The sequence below is a fragment of the Lissotriton helveticus genome (assembly GCF_964261635.1).
Source record: "Lissotriton helveticus chromosome 1_1 unlocalized genomic scaffold, aLisHel1.1 SUPER_1_unloc_90, whole genome shotgun sequence".
Classification (NCBI taxonomy): Eukaryota; Metazoa; Chordata; class Amphibia; order Caudata; family Salamandridae; genus Lissotriton; species Lissotriton helveticus.
Window position 1 is genome coordinate 803,174 of NW_027611737.1, and position 23,402 is coordinate 826,575.

General features: G+C 44.4%; 1 pseudogene; it reads left to right on the forward strand.

Annotated features, from left to right (window-relative positions):
- Positions 1 to 3,868: 3,868 nt before the first annotated feature.
- LOC144806624 (uncharacterized) lies at positions 3,869 to 22,396 on the forward strand (annotated as a pseudogene).
- Positions 22,397 to 23,402: the final 1,006 nt, after the last annotated feature.

A 23,402-nucleotide genomic window follows, 5' to 3' on the forward strand; every position in this document is an offset into this window, starting at 1 on the left:
CGACCCGCTGCGCGATCCCGCTGCGCTCGGAGGACTGGTTTAAGTAGTCCCTCCAGGTGGGGAGCAAAGCGACCCTCCAGTACACTCAAGATGGCGCTAGAAGAGCGTTAAAGCCCTTCCCAAGATGGCGCCCGCTAGGGAAGCAAGAGAAACCCTCAGCCACCCCGGAACCGGGCCCGCTCAAGCGGCGGTGTTCTGCCTATTAGGGTGCAGGTAAGGGGAGAGCCCCGAAAATGCTGCCAATTAAAATCAGGGTGGAAGAAAAGAAAAACAAACAAAAATACAAAGCAGGGTGTTAAAAGCAAAACGCGCTCACCACGCTGCGCAAGAGCTGCTACAAGCTGCCAGTACCTGGCTAATATTTTCTATCAAGGTGCACAACACATGAGGACCGCCTTAAGTAGTCCCTCCAGGTGGGGAGCAAAGCGACCCTCCAGTACACTCAAGATGGCGCTAGAAGAGCGTCAAAGCCCTTCCCAAGATGGCGCCCGCTAGGGAAGCAAGAGAAACCCTCAGCCACCCCGGAACCGGGCCCGCTCAAGCGGCGGTGTTCTGCCTATTAGGGTGCAGGTAAGGGCAGAGCCCCGAAAATGCTGCCAATTAAAATCAGGGTGCAAGAAAAGAAAAACGAACAAAAATACAAAACAGGGTGTTAAAAGCAAAACGCGCTCACCACGCTGCGCAAGAGCTGCTACAAGCTGCCAGTACCTGGCTAATATTTTCTATCAAAGAGTCAGGGATGTGACCCATATACACCCCCTAGTCGTGATTAGAAAATCACTTAAAAACTGAACACAAAATGACCCGCACCAAGGTACATGAGTTAAACTTATATTGACAAAATTCTATGGCTTCCTTCTCTGTGTATGACCAGCAGTTATAAATTGGGGGGTCCTTTGCCCTTTTGTATAAAAGCGGCATCTGGCGGGTAATTCCTGCACCTTGATGCTTTGGTCTTGTGGTGTCATATTGCCTGGCATATTTCTGCCAAAATTTGAGACTGGCTCGCATATAGGCATAATCCCAATCCTCATCCCCTACACCCTGCAGGATACATTCTACTGCTGTGGATATGTGCTGAGGTTCGAAAGACCCTTCTCTTGGCCAGGGGATCATCTGCGGGGCCAAAGACTCTGTCCATCCGGCCAGATCGTCTGTGAAGGGGTTGACAGCATAATCTGAATCCTATCCATGTGTCACTATTTTGTTGGAAGTCAGGCCATCGTCCCGCAGGGCACATGGTCTGCTGAGGAACATGCCATTACCCTTTTTCGCTCGAGTGTTGCGCATGGAAGTGGTGCCAGTGGCATCATAGTGGATGTCCTCTGGGCGTCCGTGTGTTTCCAACACTGTAAGTCTTTCTACCTCTGTTGTCCTAGTCCTCCTTCTCCCCCCTGTATCCCCTGAATTTTGGAATTCCTGATGTTCGTAGAATGGGTTTGTCGCATTTGGGGCGCGGGCTGGCTGGATGAGTCTACCATGGCTGTGGCGGATGGTGAGGCAAACGGATCCACCACAGGTGCAGTATGTCGTGGTGGTGGCTCTGGGTGTGTGGAGTGGACCTGTGCTGTCGTGGTAGTCGCATTGGTGTGGTCTAGTGCAGTTGTCTGAGGGCAAGGGGAATGGGCGCTGTGGCACAGTACTTGCATCAGTTCTTCGTTGTCTCCCATGTCCCGAGAGATACCTGCGCTAGTCAAAGGTGTGGATGGGAAGTAGGCTGTCTGCTGTTTACTACGGCCATGTTCCCCAGTCCCTCCTGTATTTTCAATAGGGTTTGTCTGTACAGTAAGTTGTGGTGAAGTGTTCATTATTGTTTGGGTACTGGATGGTTTAAAGTGGGCAATCTTGAGGGTCTCAGATAATCTGTCACTGATTTGTTCTAACTTTAATGAGGCACGTCGGACTACCTGAGATATGTCGTCGTGTTTGGGGTTGCGTGGAATTTCTCTGATGAACATGTCTGTTCGGGTATCCCCATTTTGACTGCACTCTAAGCTTTTATTGAAGTCTGCGGCCATTCTCCATGTGTCATAGTGGACTAGATACGGTGCCGGAGGGCCCTGTAACTCCCTGTCCCTATTCTGTGGTTGGACAGAGGAGAATGTGATCAGTGGTTCGCCTGCGTTTGTGCCGCAAAATGGCATGGGGTCTCGGGGGGTGGCCTCCTTCTCCTGGAGTTGTGGAGCATTGGCATCACGGAGGCCGTTGAGATCAGGGTAGTGGGGGAGTGCATGGCGAAGCGAGGCGGATGAGTGGTGAGATGACGTGCGTAAGTTGTTTGATGGTGCAAGGGACACATTGTCGGAATCTTCCTCTTCCTCCTCAACAGGCAGGACTGCGACGGAAGTGGGGTTCAGTTGTAGCGTAAACTGCGCATTTATTTGTCCTGGTAAACCTGGCACCGTGGCGTGCAGTGTTGGACTAGTACTAGTGATAGGTGTTACAGGTGGGGGAATGTCTGTGGCTGGCACTGTGATGGGTGTGGGGGCTGGCACTGTGACGGGTATGGGTGCCGGCACTGTGACCGGTATAGGTGGGCCAGTGCTGGTGCCGGGGGGTGCCGATGGGGCAGCACTACATTCAACGACAGGTTGAGGGTGTTCAGATGTGGTAAAGAGGTCACTTGGGAGTTGACTGTATCCAACAGTTGCCATATTATTAGTCGTACACTGTAGGTCTAGTTCTTTATTTTTGGCAGATGCAATTGCGGGATACATGCCATTGGCGTGGTATGGTGGGGGCGCGGAAGGGGCAGTGGGCAGGGTAGCAGTGTGCTCTTGCGTATTGTCTTTAAAGATACGCCAAAGGTCCAGGGTGGCTTTCCTTTTGTGTAATTTAGTGCCGGAATATTTGGTGTTTAGGAAGGTGGTGGCGTGCTCAAGGGTAGTTACGTCAAAGCTTCCTTCTGAGTGCCATGGATAATTCATGTTTCTGGTCATCTTATGAAGCTCCCTACAATGTTTTTTTTTTTTTTTTACATTCAAAACCATTTTATTTTATTTATTTAAACAGTTTTTATTTGCATTTTCAATGTAACAGTACATATCAATTTCAGTTTCGGACATGCAGTAAACATACGTTTGCATCCTCGTGTTATAGCGACAGTACTACTTTTGGTAATTAGCGAATATCACAAACCATTACATCATCCATGTGTTAATAGTATAGCTTCGGCCTTCGGTGAGAGCCCCCTTGGGCCGACCCCACGTGTGTAGTGAGCGGAAGAACTCCAACAACCAGCTCACATGTCAAAAACTAGTAATGTTAGTTACCAGTCCAATTCTTTGATTTAGCCCAGGTGGCCCCTGCGTCTATGACACTAGAGCTATGGCTTTGTTCCCTTCCTAAGGACTTACAGACAGCTCAGGTGCTTCCCGTGGTGGTTTGCATATGTCCCCTCGGTATTCGTTCCATTTGCCCCATATAACGGACCATTTCTTTGGGCACCCCCTCTGTATATATACTGCCTTTTCCGCCACCATCGCCTCATCCATGTCATTTCCCCATTGCGTCCTCGTGGGAGTGGTACCGGACCCCCACCTTCTAGCTATGTTACGCTTTGCCAGTGTCATGCCCAGTGTTGCCCAAGTCTGTTGTCCCCGGTTAAGATCCGTGGGCGGCCAGATGTTCAATATACAGCACCGGGGATCAAGTTGTATCTCCACCCCGCTCGCATTTGTGAGTTCTGACAGCACACCTGACCAGTATGTTCGAATCCTGGGGCACTCCCAAAGTATATGAAAGTACGTTCCCGGAACTCCACAGCCCCTCAGACACCCCGGTTCCGGGACATGACCTAATTTGTGTAGGAGGGTGTGGGAATAATAGATTCGGTGCAGTATCTTCAGTTGTATAAGTTTCAGCCGAGATGGAATGGAGGCGTCTCTTGCGAGGCAAGGGCGTGCAGCCAGTCTTCGTCCACTATGTCCCTCAATTCTACTTCCCACTTGCTACGGAGGACCACTGTGGGGTCTGGAAGATTGTTTATCAGCTTGCGGTATGTCAACGAAATTGCCTTCTTCTCCAGATGGTCAGTGAGGAGTCTGTCCTCCAGTGGGGAGGATTCGACCAGGGTCGTCCCCGTTGGGATGGCTCCTTTTAGGGCGTGTCTGATTTGTACGTATCGGATTCAGTGTATCGCACCTCTTTATGTGGATGTGGCTTGCTAGCAACGTCAGTTCGTAACTGGATAGTCGAGCGCTAGTAAGGTGTTGTGTCTTCGTCCTGTTTAGTAAAATGTCTACTGCATGCGGAACCATAACGATCAGAGTATTATTCATGACTAATCCAGCGGATTGTCGAATGCAGACAGCTGCTGCGGCGGTAGCCCTCAGACAACTTGGTAGTGCCTTAGCCACAGGATCCAGAGTTGCCGAAAAATACGCGCATGGGCGCTGTCTGTTCCCAAAATGTTGTGTTAAGACTGATAATGCACAGCCTTCCTTCTCATGGACATATAATGTGAAAGGCTTACTGTAGTTGGGGTTTCCCAACACAGGGGCTGAACACAATGCATCACGCAACTTGTGAAAACTCGTCTGACAATCTTCCGATAATTTCGATAATCAGGCATTTGGCTTCGTAACTGTCTTAGTCCCGTATTAGGGGTCGTTTTAGGCGACCGAAAAAGTGGTGAAGGAATGTTAGTAACAATGCTGGCCGTTTTATGCCAGACGGAAGGTGAAAGTGGAGGAATAACTGGTGTCAGAACAGAGTCACGCAAAGCAGAAACAGAAGCGTTCGCAGAACTAGTATCGGAAGAAATAGAAGGTGCGCTAGGCGAAGTTGTAGAAGGAACAGTAGGAGAAGTAGATGTGACTGGTGAGCCTTGAGGAGGCTGCACTAGAGAAATAGAAGCCAGCTGAAGAGTAGCTGGTGAGTGCTGTAGAGGAGCTGGTATAACAGCTACCAGAGGTGCAACTAAAGGTTGCGGAGGTGCTGTGGCATTTTGCGCATAGGGTGGTGGCGAACTCAGCAAATGCGCCATTAATGGCTCTTTCTCACGCTCTTTTACTGTCTCTTGCTGAAGAGATGGTAAAACAGGATAGCATTTATCTATTGCCATTTTACGTTGCCTGTGCAACTGCTCACTTATTCGATCCTCTTCGTTGTCTTTAAATTTTATCGCGGCTTGTATTACTGAAATACCCCTTTCCCTCTTATTCTTCTTTTCTAGTTTAATTGCCTTTTGTTTGGCCTCTTTACGCCATAAGCGGAAAGAGTCATACATCGCCGGTCGGGCTTTCTTTTTGAACAGTTTGACCTCTAGGTTATCTAGAATTTCTGAGTCGAAACTACCATATTGGGGCCATTTTAAAACACCATCTTTACGGGTGTATTTTATCCACACTTCACTATATGTGATCTGACCTACGCCATGTTTTACATAGAGCTCATACGTTGGAGTTCCAATTGGAGGAACCGGACACGAATCCTCTAATCGGGAGTCCCTATTATAACCAAGACAAAACAAGTTTCCAAGTCTGCTAAAACCAGGCATCTTCGCTCACTAGTCTAGCTTCAAACTTCAAAGGTTTATCTATTATGATATTTCTCGTGAAAACACGAGTCCTTCGGCTTTGGGGCTTGCAAGTACCAAATCAAGTCGTATCTCCAGGATACCAAAAACTAAGGACAAACTAAGGACTGGGAGACGCTCCACTTATACTTAACTGAAGTATTTGAAGATCGGTGACGTCGCTAGAAGACTCGTCTATCGTTTCGCTCTACCAAGGATCACTCGGTCCAAAACAAGGCGATAGTCAGGGCAGCAGTCCTTCGTAGCCGTCGGGACGCGGGGAACCTCGCAGCAAAGACCTTCGGAACCACGTCGACATACAGGGGTCGCTGAAGTGGCTGGCCGTCCTCCGGAATTTTCACACGAAGCTCCTCACGAACATCTGGCTTGGACCGTCGCCGCTTGATATCGCCCCGAGTTGGGCGCCAACTGAGGTGCCGGGTTTTTAGGAACCCGGTGGTGCCAGGGGACAACACCCGAAGACCTCTGAGTTCTCCCTTGTTCCGGACCACAGAAACAATGAGTCTTCTAGTCGCAGTCAGAGATCAAGTTTTTATTGGTAGCTACCAAGTAACACGTGTCCTAGAAGCACGACAAACACGGGTCATGTATTCTCAGGAGACTGTACGTGTTAGTTTTTACAGAACCAGTCTTCTCCTTTTATACAGAAATAATGGCTTCAAGCAAGAATTCTTGAGTTTATGATATGGCTGTAAACATATTTCTGCAATAATACAAAGTGCGGCGTCACGTAAGCAAGCCCACATTTTAGATGTCCAGTTCGTGACAGATTACCCAGCAAGATCCGGGACTCCCATCAGATATCGATGAAACACCAATAAAGGCAGGTACCACCCAGTCATAAAACTGGCCATAAAGAAGAAGTATGGACAGGTGCATGTTTGTAGAAAGCATGTTCTGTATGGGGTGAATGGTTTGTGGAATGTTATGTGTCGATAGTATCGTATTCGGCCACTGGGCGGGGAGCCGCCCAAACAGGTTTGGCTTAAGGCAATGGAGTCAGTTTGGACAGGTCAGGGGGAAGTCAGGGAAGGTGGACGTGTCCTTTTGGATCAAGCTCGACCTTTAATTGACTTAACATGAGGGCAAGACGTAAGATGGATGCCGTTCACAAAATGGAGTCTAAGGGATTGGGACGGAAACTACGATTTAGGGGTGTTGGCAACCCTCGATTGTCACGCAAATACATAGGAATGATGTCCTAATCATTATCGGTTCACGGACACTAAATTCGTCATGGTATGTTGATATTTTGTGACACGGGTATTGGACCTCGATATTGGGATAACAATAGGGTCCAGATTTTCAGAACCACAGCACTCGATGGGCTCGTTCGACCGAAAAAAAGTTCGATAAACCTTTGGGTTGGAGTTGATTTTTAATTAGATCCTCCACGTAGAGGTCCAGGGGTGGCCCGCCTTCGGATTCCGGTACACCCACCAGACGGACGTTATTGCGCCTCGAGCGGCCTTCCTGGTCGTCCAGTTTAGATTTCAGTGTGGCGTTGTCTTCTTCTAGTTGGTGGACTTTCCGTTGAAGCTCCGACGTGTCCCTTACTAGTCCGGTGGTTGCCTTTTCTACTTCAACTAGCCGTTCCGACATCTTCGCGAAGTCCGCCCTTATTAGGGAGACATCCGTTGAAATTGTTCCCATTGATGATTGCATCGCTTTCAGTGTCGCCATTACATCTTGCAGGGTGACCTGTTCGGTTTCAGCGTGCGTCCCGTTGTTCTGGGGCGGCGAGCGCTGTGCGTCTCCTCTCGCGTTGTCCGGCGGATCTTTGTGGTACGCAAACTTGTCCAGTTTGGGGGCCTGCTGGCCCCTGGTTCCTCTACCACTCATTGCGGATGTCTCCAGATAAAGACAGTCGAGGATTCGGGAGGGTCGTGCTATGTGCGTGCAGTTCGCTTGCCGAATGAACGTCGCTCTTAAGTTGCGTTGGTTATTAGGGAACCTGCCGTCCGGGTGCTGTATCAGTAATGGCGGCCTATGGCTGTGGACTCAGTCTTGCTTTGTCGTCGGTTTAAATGCGGCGTCTCAGATCAGGGTTCTGCGTCCGGTTCGCTGCGGCGCAATCACAGTGAAGTGACCCTGTGGGCAGGTCGCGCTGTAGTCCGGTTGGGTCCCTACGTGAGGTGTTTTGCCTTGCAGGGTGGTCTGCTGGTCGTCACTTTTAAGTTGCGTTGGTTGTTAGGGATCTGCCGCCCGGGTGCTTTATCAGTAATGGCTTGAATTAAATAAAGGGAACCCAGTCGCTTTTTATTTTTACTGCTTCTTTTATTTGGTGCAGATACCACCCGACTTTTTTTGAATTCGTGGGTGTTGTGATTTATTTATTTATAACCACATTTACAAGTTGCTTCACTTGGATCAACTAGAGTAATAGTCCGAGGGTTTTTTTTGTCAAACACCTGAGGCTAGTGTTCATATGCAATTACTAAAGGCTGAATTCCTTTGGATCAAAAAGTTGAATACTTTACAGCCGTTTGGGTTGAATGACCGTATTGAATTATCTTGTTTTTTATAATGTCACACAGAACGTTTTTTCAGATCATACTGTTATTTAGGATTTTGACTTACTGCAGAGTTGTCCCTAATTCATAATACCATGACTATCTAGCATTGTTCTATTTTTACTTTAACACATGATTTAACTACTGATTCAATCTACCTATCGATTTCAATTATAATCATGTCAATTTGAGAATTTTCTATCAACTTCAACAAAACGGGTTACATCTCGATAGTGCAGGTTACTTTAAATCACTAAGCACATGACTATTTCACGAGGCTCCACAACACTACATCCAGGACGCTATTCACACAGCGCAAGAAAGTAGTGCATTTTTTACCGCTTGCACAGAACGGCGTGCAGCGTGTGCGAGAGAGTTTAATTACGTGAAACTCAAGTAAGTCTTGTAATTTCTAGCGTAAACCTGATTTGTTTTAGAGCATGACTTGTCAGCAGGGTAAAATTAGATCCTGTGAGTAATGGGTATAGTCATGTATATAATTTTTTCACATATAATTTTCTTAGAGATACCATGAAAGACCAATCTGGTGTATTGATCTGTTCTTTGATTTAACTCGATGAACGATACTGAAACAATACATGTACGTGGATTTGATCTGAAAAGAGAGATTATTGCTTGAAATAGACAGGATGTGTTTAAAATTTAATGTAGATTTTGTTGTTTGGGACTAATTAGTTTTTCGTTTTCATTTTTGTAGACCCCTGAGGAAGGGTCCTATAAGTGACCCAAAATGCATTGGGTATAATTCATGAAACTGATTTAATCTATTGAAAGAACAAAGAAATCATGAAATAAATGATATAAATAAAGGAAATTGATAAAATCATCAAAAAGACAACCAAGTTTTTATTTTTCAAAGACATGGATAAGGAACCAACAGTTCCCTGAAAATAGTGCGCACTTTCATCAGGACGGGAATTTTCCCAACCAGATCTGTTACTATATTTTCAAGGCACTCTGACCAAGTGTAACGAATGGAGCAGCACTAAAATGATTGTTTGATTATTGACTGAAAGTATAGTGTGCACAGAGCACCTTCAATATAATTGCATTGTTTGCGTCAGATTCTCCTCTTGCCTGACCTGTGTTATTAGAATTGTTTGCGTCAGATTCTCCCAACGCCTGGCCTGTGTTATTGCATTGTTTGCATCACATTCACCTAGTGCCTGGCCTATGTTATTGCATTGTTTGCGACAGATTCTCCTCGTGCCTGGCCTGTGTTATTGCATTGTTTGCGACAGATTCTCCTCGTGCCTGGCCTGTGTTATTAGCATTGTTTGCGTCATATTCTCCCAACGCCTGGCCTGTGTTATTATATTGTTTACATCAAATTCTCCTCGTGCCCAGCCTGTGTTAATTGCATTGTTTGCGTCAGATTCTCCTCGTGCCTGGCCTGTGTGATTGCATTGTTTGCATCAGATCCTCCTAGTGCCTGGCCTTTGTTATTGCATTGTTTGCATCAGATTCTCCCAGTGCTTGGCCTGTGTTATTGCATTGTTTACATCAGATTCTCCTAGTGCCTGGCCCGCGTTATTGCATTGTTTGCATCAACCCTAGAGCCTGTCCTGTGTTATTGCATTGTTTGCGTCAGATTCTCCTAGTGCCTGGCCTGTGTTATTGCATTGTTTGCATCAGATTCTCCTCGAGCCTGGCCTGTGTTATTGCATTGTTTGCATCACATTCACCTAGTGCCTGACCTATGTTATTGCATTGTTTGTGTGAGATTCTCCTAGTGCCTGGCCTGTGTTATTGCATTGTTTGCGACAGATTCTCCTAGTGCCTGGCCTGTGTTATTGCATTGTTTGCATCAGATTCTCCCAGTGCTTGGCCTGTGTTATTGCATTGTTTACATCAGATTCTCCTAGTGCCTGGCCCGCGTTATTGCATTGTTTGCATCAACCCTAGAGCCTGTCCTGTGTTATTGCATTGTTTGCGTCAGATTCTCCTAGTGCCTGGCCTGTGTTATTGCATTGTTTGTATCAGATTCTCCTCGAGCCTGGACTGTGTTATTGCATTGTTTGCATCACATTCACCTAGTGCCTGACCTATGTTATTGCATTGTTTGTGTGAGATTCTCCTAGTGCCTGGCCTGTGTTATTGCATTGTTTGCGACAGATTCTCCTCGTGCCTGGCCTGTGTTATTAGCATTGTTTGCGTCAGATTCTCCCAACGCCTGGCCTGTGTTATTGCATTGTTTACATCAAATTCTCCTCGTGCCCAGCCTGTGTTAATTGCATTGTTTGCGTCAGATTCTCCTCGTGCCTGGCCTGTGTGATTGCATTGTTTGCATCAGATCCTCCTAGTGCCTGGCCTTTGTTATTGCATTGTTTGCGTCAGATACTCCTCGTGCCTGGCCTGTGTGATTGCATTGTTTGCATCAGATCCTCCTAGTGCCTGGCCTTTGTTATTGCATTGTTTACATCAGATTTTCCTTGTGCCTGGCCTGTATTACTGCATTGTTACATCGGATTTTCCTTGTGCCTGGACTGTGTTATTGCATTGTTTGCGTCAGATTCACCTAGTGCCTGGCAAGTGTTATTGCATTGTTTGCATCAGATTCACCTAGTGCCTGGCCAGTGTTATTGCATTGTTTGCATCAGATTCACCTAGTGCCTGACCTGTGTTATTACATTGTTTGCTTCAGATTCTCCCAACGCCTGACCTGCGTCATAGCATTGTTTACATCAGATTTTCCTTGTTCCTGGCCTGTGTTATTGCATTGTTTACATCAGATTCTCCTTGCGCCCGGCATGTGTTATTGCATTGTTTGTGTGAGATTCTCCTCGTGCCTGGCCTGTGTTATTGCATTGTCTGCATCAGATTCTCCTTGCGCCCGGCATGTGTTATTGCATTGTTTGCATCAGATTCACCTAGTGCCTGACCTGTGTTATTACATTGTTTACATCAGATTTTCCCAATGCCTGGCCTATGTTATTGCATTGTTTACATCAGATTTTCCTTGTTCCTGGCCTGTGTTATTGCATTGTTTGCGTCAGGTTTTTCTAGTACCTGGTCTGTTATTGCATTGTCCGCTGCTTTTGGTATGTTATTATTCTAATAGTTGCAGCTTTTCTAACAAACATGGTACCTTTTATCCCAATTAAGTGCATCTGACTGCAAGGACACTGCCCTCTTCCTGCAGTAGCAATCTACTTCCTATTTATGTAGCAACAGTCAGCCCAGCATGTCTGCCAGAGATGTCGTAGGGTCAGAAACAGAACATAGGTAAATGGGTATGATGCAAAAGTGTTGAGTAAGATTTTAATCGAAGAAGCTGCTGTGATAGATGGCAAAACATCCATGTCGAAACATCAGCAGTAGGACAATGGTTCATGGAATGATAATGGTAGAGTTATTTACACTTCTGTGCGGTGCTTGTCACTTAATGTTCTTTTCTTTCACTCTCATGAGATGGTTTTACAAGGCAACTCTGAGCTCACTGAGTGTGGAGCTTCCATGAATCCTAGAGACGGGCCGTTCCAAAGACGGTAACAGAGAAGGTTGAAAGATCGGAGTCTTGATCCTGGCAGATGGACGGGTGATCCCTGAGGGGGTGTAGTTGGTCTGTGTGTTGCCACAGCTGTCCAGGGGGTGTAAGAAAATGTCAGCAATTTGTGGAGGGCCTTCTTCTGGGGGAGAACCACCGATCTTCATGCAATATGGACTAGAGGGTTTGTGTCTGCGCAGGATGAGTTACATTCTGATAGCAAAATGAAGGACCTTGTCCAAAGGGGATTGATGTTACCAAGGATTAACATCTTCAGTTACGACAGATAGTGAAAGTTCATTTACCTCGAGTTGTTTGAAAAGCTTTCTGCCCTCTGCTGGTGCAGGCTGGATGTTTAGTCTCTAGTTGGCATTTGCCAGGGGATGTTCAGATACAGTGGTAGAATTAAACCATGGAGCAGCACTTGTAGTGTTGACTCTTGGAGTCTTGTAGTATGTGCTGGATGTGGTGGAACTGTCTTAATGTTCCATGGAGCTCAGAAAACCCAGACTCTCCGTCCTCTCAGAGCTCGAGCTCTGTGGCTTGACCAGTTGAACGGCAATAAAGAAGATGACCTAGACCAGTTCTACCTCTCCCGACCTTTGAACTGATCCTTGAGGAAATAAGCCCTTGTCTGCAAAGCAGATCCACACAAGGTGCAGCTGACAGAAGACCCCGCCTGGGAGGAAGATCTGCACGAGGCACAGCTGACAGAAGTACAGCCTCGAAGGAAGATCTGCACAGGGCACAGCTGACAGAAGTCCCGCCTCGAAGGAAGATCTGCACAGGCCACAGCTGACAGAAGTCCTGGTTGGAAGGAAGATCTGCACAGGGCACAGCTGACAGAAGTCCTGCCTGGAAGGAAGATCTGCACAGGCCACAGCTGACAGAAGTCCTGGTTGGAAGGAAGATCTGCACAGGGCGCTGCTGACAGAAGGTTTGCCTGGCGGTGACCTCAAAGCAGTGAGATACCCACAAACCACAAGATCCGTCAAGCCCAGCTAGCCAGACTGGACGCAATGTACACCAGAGGCCTGATTTAGATTTCAGCGTATTGTTTATTCTATCATAAATGTAACAGGTATCCTTCCCGCCCCATTAAATATGCATTACATCCTGTGGCAATTATAATAAGGCAGGCAGGATATCTGTCACGTTTTGATGATGCCTTGGTGTAGTTTGCAGAGTGTACCCCGCAGAACTCCATGAAGTGTCAGGGAAACTCCGCCACACTCTGCTGACTTCCGCTAGTGGCAGAGTTTAAGTTGCACTGCTCGTACTGATTTTTAGTGCCAGGAGTTTAACCCCCACTGTAAAATCAGCACGAACAGCACTACGCGTCGTGTCAGAGGACAATGCTGCTTTCTGCCGCTCAAATTGATATCCTAATCGAATGGCAGCTTCATCAACGAGAATGGCAGATTTTAACACTCGAGTGGTCGCGACCTGCCTTGACCTCCTGCAATGAGAAATCTCACCAGGAAGAGGTCTAGCGTGCTATATTTTCTCACAAGCGCTCGCCACCTTACCGTTGGAGAACCGCTGGAGAAAAGAACTCTGTTCTACATGGAGTTTTTTGGACCAGGAGTGGGTAAAACTTTGTGAGCTCCGCCGGCAGAGCGGAATTCTTCACCCACCCATAGTTTTGAGGCAATAATCTGTTGGACAAACTCCTAACTAGGCCCTTTGTCTGCAATAAGTGTTGTAGAAGAAGTGAGATCCATGGCCTTGTGACTATCAGGCCGTTATCTGACTTCTTATGAACCCCACAGAGTGAGTGCGCAGCCAGAGGACAGTAGGGGGGCTGAAGGACAGGAAATTAGATGAACTTGAATATGAGAAATATGGAAAGGTAGAAATGCTGCATCACCTGTGGATAACTGACACCTCCTCCCACTCTTCAAAATGCCCATCCGGTCACAAATGGCATCCAGGGCCCCAAAAGGACAACGTCATGCCAGATGCCATGTAATGGTGGAAAAGGGGGTAAAAAGAGTAATAGGCACACATCTGCTGCGGGGATATATCAGGTAAATTATTGGTTGTGATGGATTCTCTATAAGTAGTAAATGACTGATATTGTTGAATATTAAATTATATTACTCAACATTTGTTTTCCTTATCTGCGCTTATAATGTAAAGGGCGGGCCTTACAGTGAACCCCTCGCTCTGTTTTACACAAAAGCTCTGGAAGGAGCTGCATCTAACAGAACTTTATCTTACTTAGGAAGAACTAAAGACTTGCTTTTTAAAGTTGTCTTTCAGGCCAGAACCAGGTGATGTAAACTGCACTAGTTTCAGAGAGATGGACAGAAGTTATGGCGATAGGAAACCCCGCTCAACCCACAATAATGTTCCAATCTTCCAGGTTAGAAGAAACCAGAAATGCTTGATCCAAGGGAGCGTCGAAAGTGTCAAAGGTGACTTATGAACAGCAAGGTAAAGACAGGAGTTGGTATTTGAGATGATTTTAAGTAAATCGGAAAGAATGAGAAAAAGTGTGTAAATGGAGTTACTTTTGTTGTATACTTCGTAAAGAGTTACTGGAAATTTTACAGGCCAGCCTGATCCATCTCTTTTTCTAAACTCTACTGTTGTTTAAATGAAATCTTGACCATATGCGTCTATCTTAAGCTATACCTCTAGCACTTGGGTGCTACGTGAGTGCCCTTACTTTGCTCAGTTACTCTGTGAACACTGGTAAATCACCTCTTTTCCAGACATTAATAAAATGTGTCAGGATCCACGTGCTTAACAAGAAAAGACTCGCAAAAAGAAGCCCGTGCTGGAAAACGTCTCTGCGGTGTTTATTGAAATGCTGTAGAGCTCAGCCATGTTGGAAAGGCAGAGTTCCGTCCCCACTGAGCAAAGCACCGCTTAGCAGTCTAGTTGTTTGTGCAGTGGCGAGAATTGGAGGTAATGCGCATGCGCGCGCCTCGCTCTGCGCACTTCAACCGACTTTCTTCGTCCGACAGGAGCCTTCTGCGCTCGCTGTCATTCCTCACTGAATAGAAGTGTTTTCTGAAGAAATTCGTCTTGCCTTCTTTCCTCTATTTTACAGGGAAGTACAGAAAGACAGTTTTGGCTCTAGCAAAAGAGCATTTAGTAATTATTTTTTCTCCTCAGAGAATTCGTGTGACAACAGAGTTTGAAGACGCTAAGCAGAGTATTTCTGGGAAGCAGTGGAGCAGGCTTCTTTGTAGAGTCTTCAGTCAAGAGAAGACCTCGAATTCCAAGTAAGAGTATTTATTCGACGTTATCTTGAGTCTCATGGCTATGACTGAGGTGAAGTAATCTTCGGACTTCAGGTGTTCAGATGTAAGAGGATCCTTGAGCCTTTTTTGAGACTGGTTATTAATCTTGAACTCGACAAAGACTTCGGAGTATTCAGTACCCGGTGTTGTAGATACAATTAAATATCCATTCTTCTTAAGCTGGCAGTTCATAACCTTGTTTGTTTCAAACTCCTCTTGTCAGCTTACAGTTCAAGGAGTTCTCAGAGACTTAACAACCTTTGCTGGAGACTTCCATGGTGATCCCATTACGCAGTTTCCAATAAGGTGTCCACTTGTTCTTCCAGTGAATCAGTATGTACATCATTCCAGACAAACATGTGTAGGGAGGAGCTAGCTTCTGGTTAGACACTGGTAAGAATTAGTTCACGATAGAAAGCAATTATCATAATCAACATCATACTTAGTGCGTTAGGAAACTAATAAGAATTTTGCCTTACAGTACGCTTCCAGACCAGACCAGACGGGTGCCAGTGTCCGAAGCAAGTCTCTCTTTGTTTGTCTTCCACTTCCCCTTTCCCCCGCGGGGCTGATTCTATGGACAGCAGATTCTAGGTTGTTCCTGGAGTTATCCTTGAGGAGGATTTGGGGTAAGAGCTTCTGTTCCTGAGGGGGCCGCTTCAGTGTATCCTTTGATTCTGACAAAATGTCACCTGATCAACATAACATTTAGTTAAATATCTGTGTATGATGAAATATTCCTTGCTAAGTTTCAAAAGCGACACTAAGATTTTGCACTGTGTTTGCGTCACAAAAGAGCCACAAAATGGCGCAAAATCTTTTTTCCTAATTTACTTTCCAGCGCTAAACTTGTTTAGCACTGGAAATAACGTTAAAGTAATGTGACACTGCGCATAGCATTGTTTGGCATTACTTTGTGCCATGGGGGCCTGCCAAGGGTGGTGCATGAGTGTTCTTGTGCAACCACAAAACTAGGTGCAAGGAAGTAGAAATGCTTTCATTTCTTCTTCCTTTTCTGACTTTGCATGTGTGCTGCACTGTGCAACACGTATGCAAAATGGTAAAAGCTTTCCCTCGTGTCGAGGCATAACAATTTGTACAGGAAGGGTGTCCTCCCTGTACAAAACCCATGCTGGACTCACAGACACACACACGCTAGCGCTCTGGTGCTAAGGTGTATGCTTGACGCAGGCCCTCTGTAATCAGTGCCGGCGCAAGGGAAAGGAAAGGAGAGAGCCGTATCTCTAAAAATATGGTGCGCACCTGTTCCCTTCCTGTCGCGCCACGCAGCGTAGCCTCGCGGGGGGGGCTGCGCTGCATTGCGTGGAGTGTCTTTTACAACCAGTTAAACATTGTGAATTCTCATTCCATTATGTTTCCATTTAATAATTTTAAATATCTTTACATCCAACAGAAAACAAGCCTTGAATGTGTGAAATGACCATCAATAATAAAGCGAATGCGGTAAATCTTCAAAAACAGCAGAAATAATGAGCTTCAGTATTCAGGAAAACATCAGCGCAGTTGGCGACAGGGGAACCTGCACATAAACTGACAGATCCCGGATGAAGCATCAAGGGCAGTTCAGTGATTGTAAGAGTCTGAGCTGTGCACCTCCACGCCACAAGACGAAGAAATGACCGTGGAAAATTAAGGCAACAACAATAACCAACCGCCTCCTGTATAAACAAGTGTCCAACACCAGCTTTGATCATGGGGGCGGTATGATGTGATTACCACAGTGCTTTGTTTTATAAAATGACGACGAGCCATCATTCCGTGCTCTAGGTGTATTGTAAACTCTTTCTGGCCGAACCACAGTAACCAGAGAAGAGCACAACAGAGCGGAGCCAGACAACTGACGGGTAAAGGAAAGAGGAGTTCTTCTATCTACAATACAACAGGCTGTCCCAATTTGCACCGGTCAGAAGGAAGATACATCTTTACCCGCAAGCGTGCATTGCCATAATCCAATCTAAAGGCACAATCGCCTACAAAGACACCTTTTCATATTAGGAGTGTGGCAAATATTTGGTGGCTATCGCATTTTATTGTTAAAACAGAAATCAAACGTGGAAAATACTGCACACATATAAAGTGTGTGAGAAAAAGCCAAGTGCTTTATCAGACATGTCGGCCCCTCAGGAAATGCAGTCATGGGATGTAGACAAATATATACCCGACCCACAGACACTAACCAAGAAAGAAGAATCATACACATGCAGCAAGAGCTTTAGTTTGACATCACATCTCAAGCTTCATCAGCAAACCTACACAGGAGAAAAAACATTCAAGTGCAATGAATGTGGGAAGAGCTTTAGTCGATTATCAAGCCTTCAAAGTCATCAGCGAACACACACGGGGAAAAAACCATTCAACTGCAGTGAATGTGGGAAGAGCTTTAGACAAGTATCAAAGCTACAAAATCATCAGCGAACACACACGGGGGAAAAACCATTCAAGTGCAGTAAATGTTCAAAGTGCTTTAGTGAGTTATCACACCTTCAAAGACATCAGCGAAAACACACGGGGGAAAAACCGTTCAAGTGCAGTGAATGTGCAAAGTGCTTTAGTCTGTTATCAAACCTTCAAACACATCAACGAACACACACGGGGGAAAAACCATTCAAGTGCAGTGAATGTGCAAAGTGCTTTAGTCAGTTATCAAACCTTCAAAATCATCAGCGAATACACACAGGGGAAAAACCATTCAAATGCAATGAATGTGGGAAGAGCTTTAGTCATATGTCAGACCGAAAACGTCATCAGCGAACACACACAGGGGAAAAACCTTATCATTGTAGTGAATGTGACAGTAGTTTTCGCAACTCTTCAGCATTAAGGGTTCATCAGCGAACACACACAGGAGAAAAACCGTTCAAGTGCAGTGAATGTGCAAAGTACTTTAGTCAATTATCAAACCTTCAAAATCATCAGCGAATACACACAGGGGAAAAACCATTCAAGTGCAATGAATGTGGGAAGACCTTTAGTCGGATGTCAGACCGAAAACATCATATTCGAACACACACGGGGGAAAAACCATTCAAGTGCAGTGAATGTGGGAAGAGCTTTAGTCAGATATCACACCTCCAAAGTCATCAGCGAACACACACGGGGGAAAAACCTTATCATTGTAGTGAATGTGACAGTAGTTTTCGCGACTCTTCAGTATTAAGGGTTCATCAGCGAACACACACAGGGAAAAAACCATTCAAGTTCAGTGAATGTGCAAAGTGCTTTAGTCACTTATCACACCTTCAAAATCATCAGCGAATACACACAGGGGAAAAACCATTCAAGTGTAATGAATGCGGGAAGAGCTTTAGTCGGATATCAGACCGAAAACGTCATCAGCGAACACACACGGGGGAAAAACCTTATCATTGAAGTGAATGTGACAGTAGTTTTCACGACTCTTCAGCATTAAGGTATCATCAGGGAACACACACAGGGAAAAAACCATTCAAGTTCAGTGAATGTGCAAAGTGCTTTAATCACTTATCACACCTTCAAACACATCAGCGAATACACACAGGGGAAAAACCATTCAAGTGCAATAAATGTGCAAAGTGCTTTAGTCCGTTATCACAACTTCAAAGACATCCGCGAATACACACAGGGGAAAACCCATTCGAGTGCAGTAAATGTGCAAAGTGCTTTAGTCAGTTATCACACCTTCAAAGACATCAGCGAACACACACGGGGAAAAACCGTTCAAGTGCAGTGAATGTGCAAAGTGCTTTAGTCTGTTATCACACCTTCAGCGTCATAATCGAACACACACGGGGGAAAAACCATTCAAGTGCAGTGAATGTGGGAAGAGCTTTAGTCAGATATCACACCTCCAAAGTCATCAGCGAACACACACGGGGGAAAAACCTTATCATTGTAGTGAATGTGACAGTAGTTTTCGCGACTCTTCAGTATTAAGGGTTCATCAGCGAACACACACAGGGGAAAAACCATTCAAGTGCAGTGAATGTGCAAAGTGCTTTAGTCACTTATCACACCTTCAAAATCATCAGCGAATACACACAGGGGAAAAACCATTCAAGTGTAATGAATGCGGGAAGAGCTTTAGTCGGATATCAGACCGAAAACGTCATCAGCGAACACACACGGGGGAAAAACCTTATCATTGAAGTGAATGTGACAGTAGTTTTCACGACTCTTCAGCATTAAGGTATCATCAGGGAACACACACAGGGAAAAAACCATTCAAGTTCAGTGAATGTGCAAAGTGCTTTAATCACTTATCACACCTTCAAACACATCAGCGAATACACACAGGGGAAAAACCATTCAAGTGCAATAAATGTGCAAAGTGCTTTAGTCCGTTATCACAACTTCAAAGACATCCGCGAATACACACAGGGGAAAACCCATTCGAGTGCAGTAAATGTGCAAAGTGCTTTAGTCAGTTATCACACCTTCAAAGACATCAGCGAACACACACGGGGAAAAACCGTTCAAGTACAGTGAATGTGCAAAGTGCTTTAGTCTGTTATCACACCTTCAGCGTCATAATCGAACACACACGGGGGAAAAACCATTCAAGTGCAGTGAATGTGCAAAGTGCTTTAGTCAGTTATCACACCTTCAAAAACATCAGCGAACACACACAGTTGGGCAGAAGGATAATCCTTTATTGAGAATTTGGTTGTGTGTATCAGTAAGGTTTGTAGTAGACAGATTGATCACCAGGTTATTAGTTAGGGTTTTGCCGTGTACAGTTCCTTCTTTCTTGCTCTGGTTTGAACTCCTATTGTACTTGGTTTTGGTGTCCCCAGGTTTGGAGGTCTGGTGCGATTGTCTTGGACATTCCCTAGTCGATGTCGTTGAACTTCCTCCTGAAAATTTACTTGTGGACGAGTATTGCAAGTTGTTGGTAGTTCTTCTACTGAGCCAGCTTCCGATGAGGTAGGGGTTTGATTTGTGGTGCTGGTATTACTGTTTGATGTTGAGGTGTTAATGTTGTCATATTTTTGTGCGAAGGTATATACCCTTCCCTAGTCATTCAAGTCTTGTCTAAATTTGTGATTTTTCCTTTGGATTATGTCCTCTTCATATTCATCCAAGATTTTGTTTAGGATATCATAGTTTTTCATTGTAATATCACCCCAATTTGCTTCCTCAATTCGTTTGGATAAAGTATCAACCTCTGATTTGTTTTTTTCAAATTCTTCTTGCGCTATATCTATTAGCTTTCTTAGCATGTTATTGGAGGCTGTGCGTAGATTTTCTTCCTAAAGTTGTAATTTTTCAGGAGCCGTGGTCTCTATTGGAGGAAAGATAAGAATTCGTAATCCACGAGGGATAAGATTGTGTTCCAGATATTTTTTGAGTGATGCTCCTTCCCACCATTTGGAGGTTTCTTTTTTGGCTACTTTCTCCAATGCTTGAAATGTACTTTTAGCTGATAATAAATTAGTTGAGCTCGATGTTTTGCTAATGGCTGCGCTCGAGGGGTCAAATGCTTCTTCTAATCTATTGTTTCATCTTTCGCGTCGATTTGTATAGGTGGACATTTTGTATTAGGATCTTTTTATGCACCAATGCTTTGTTTTCTGGCAAATGTCGATTTATTGATGTAGGCTAATCATTTGATGTCTTATGATATGGTCCTGGATAATCCGTAATTTAAATTTTCAACAAAAACAATAGGTCCAAGGATTCCAGGCCTATATCTGTTTTCGCAATTTTATAGATGCAAGGGAATCATACTCAAAGCTCTGGATCCTATGAGCTTCAAAGTTGCAAAGTTTTGAGGAAAGTATGAGTATGTCTTCCTGTTCTGTAGATGTATTAATTTGAGGCTAAATCCTTTTTCCTTGGGTGCACAGTGCCGTTCAGACGTAAAAAAAATTCATTCCATTTTCATTAAAGTTTTTCCAAACAAGTCCTTTATTGATTCAAGATTGAACACAAACAGCCGACACGTGTTTCGCCCTGTGTGGCGAGTGGCGCCAGGGCTTTCTCAAGGCTGTAAATTAAAATAAAGTGTATTTTATCAAAAGATTTCTCTGTAGTTTGAGTGACCCCAAGAGAGCAGAAGTAAAGAAACCAAAGAGTGCAGAGGGATAAGTGGAGCAAGGGGAGTCTTCAACTTGCAGATTTTTAAAGAACATTTTTTCATTTTTTGATTGGATTAAAATACCAAGGCTAAGTTCAGAGTTTCCTTAGAGAAGAATATAACTAAGTAACATATGTGTACATGTCAGAAAAGGTCGGGGGAAGGGGTGATAAGGAAGAAGAAAAAGAAGAAGAGTGAAAATTCCAATATAAAAAGTGGTATTTACATGTAATAGTTAGTAATCAGATATTATAGATCATGGAGACAATTGCATCATTTTGAACTATTATACCACATTCCAGGTGATGCATGCAATCTGATATAAGGGACCCTATTTTGCCTTACAAGAATAGAGAGAAGTGAGATTTTAGAAAAGGGAATATGAAAACACCCACAATGTCTGTGCAAGGGATAGCATTGAGCTTTTACAGAAACAGTAACAATACCTATTTCAATTTCATTTGAAAATTCTGTGTGTTTCTTCAGTTTTTGTCATTGTGTATAATTAAAAAAAAGATGGTTTCCCAAACTTAATTATGTAGATAAAATAACTAATTGATTGCTGGGAATGTTTGAAGAGCTTTAGTCAGTTTTCAACTCACGAATACATCAACAAACACACACAGGGGGAAAGCCACTCAAGTGCAAAGTCATCACACCTACACAATCATCAGTGAACACAGGGGAAAAAACCATTCAACTGCAGTGAATGTGTGAAGAGCTTTAGTCGATTATCAAACCTCCAAACAACTCAGCGGACACACAGGGGGGAAAACCCTATCATTGCGGTGAATGTGACAGCAGTTTTCGCTTCTCTTCAATATTAAGGTATCATCAGCGAACTCACACTGGAGAAAAACCATTCAATTGCAATGAATGTGGGAAGAGCTTTAGTCAATTATCAGACCTACAAACACATCAGATAACACACACAGGGAAAAAACTATATGATTGCTGTGAATGTTTGAAGAGCTTTAGTCAGTTATCAACGCTACGAAAACATCAACAAACACACACAGGGGGAAAGCCACTCAAGTGCAATGAATGTGGGAAGAGCTTTTGTCGACGATTAGAGCTACAAAGTCATCAGTGAACACTCAGGGGGAAAACATAGAAGGGCAGTGAAAGTGAGAAGGGCTTTTGTCAATTTTCGATCCCACACAGCCCTCAGTGAATACACTCCTTGATTTAACTCATATGGAAATAATCCTAGAGATGCAGAGATTCCGGAAAGAACTTAAGAACATCAAAAATAATATTGACCCTTCTGAAGACATAGAAAAGAGCAAATCAGTGCAGATATTGTGAGAGGAATGAATTATGGAAAAAGATAAAATTCAAATTATGTAGGACATTGAAATACCAGATGATAAAAGACCCTGATAGCAGTAAAGAAGAAAATCAGATAACAGTATTTGCAGAATTATAAAAGTGTTTGTTTCCAGTGATCGTTCACTTCCGTACACATAGCAAAGTGACATTATGTACCAGGATACACAGTGGAAGACAAGCACAATGTGGATTAAAAGAACAGAAACATTGTTGATTTTTATTTGGTGAAGAAGAGATACAAAGGAAAACATTCAATCACACCTGACCACACTACCAGTAAAAGCAACACTGAACAATACTGGGACTAACAGCGGTATTTTCAGCTAACTTGTCGGATTAGTGATAAAACCTATAAACGCAACACACCCAGAGTGGACATGTTGTCAGGGCTCTGGAGATGGAAGCTTCATTGGTAAAATGCATGTATTAATATTAACAAATGCCACTGCAGTATATGTAATGAACTAAAGTGAAGCACAAGTGTTATTTTTAGATATAAAAGAGCATATACCTTGTTTTTAAGTAACGTTTGCTGCATCTTTAACACACTGTTATCGGTTGATGGATCAGCTCGTGCCTCGGGCCTTATAACTAAGTGTGACCCGTGGCTCCTCTCCGACTTGGCTCTCCCTATTCATTTTGAGACTTGCCAAACTCTACTTTGTACCAGAATTGAGCCATTGTAAGCAGTCGACTCTGTTTGAAGAATGTGGTGAAATAGCGAAATCTCACATCAAAAGCATATATGTACCAGGACAATCAGTTGCACTCCGAGCAACTCATCTTCCACACTTGATTGTTCCTTGTCCTCAAATGTTCTGAAGGATTTGTCGTATGAATGCCAGAAGTGGCAGTGACATTCATGAAGCTAAAGCTAACAGGAGTGTGTGGGAGATAGAGAGGGGGAGAGATAAAGAGAGGAAGAGAGACAAAGAAAGGGGGAGAAAAAGAACGAATTGGAATGAGGGGGAACGTACGTTATTTGTACTCATCTAAAAATAGAAGAAGCAGCCGAATACATGTCAAGGTGTGACATCACCAGAGAAATGGGCTGAACACCTGTGAATTTAATGTTTATTTTTAATACCTATAGACCCATGTCATGCCAATAAACAGGGCACAAGTAAGGAAAATAGTGAAGGAGCCCATTATCATATGCAAATCACAGTGACGTCACATG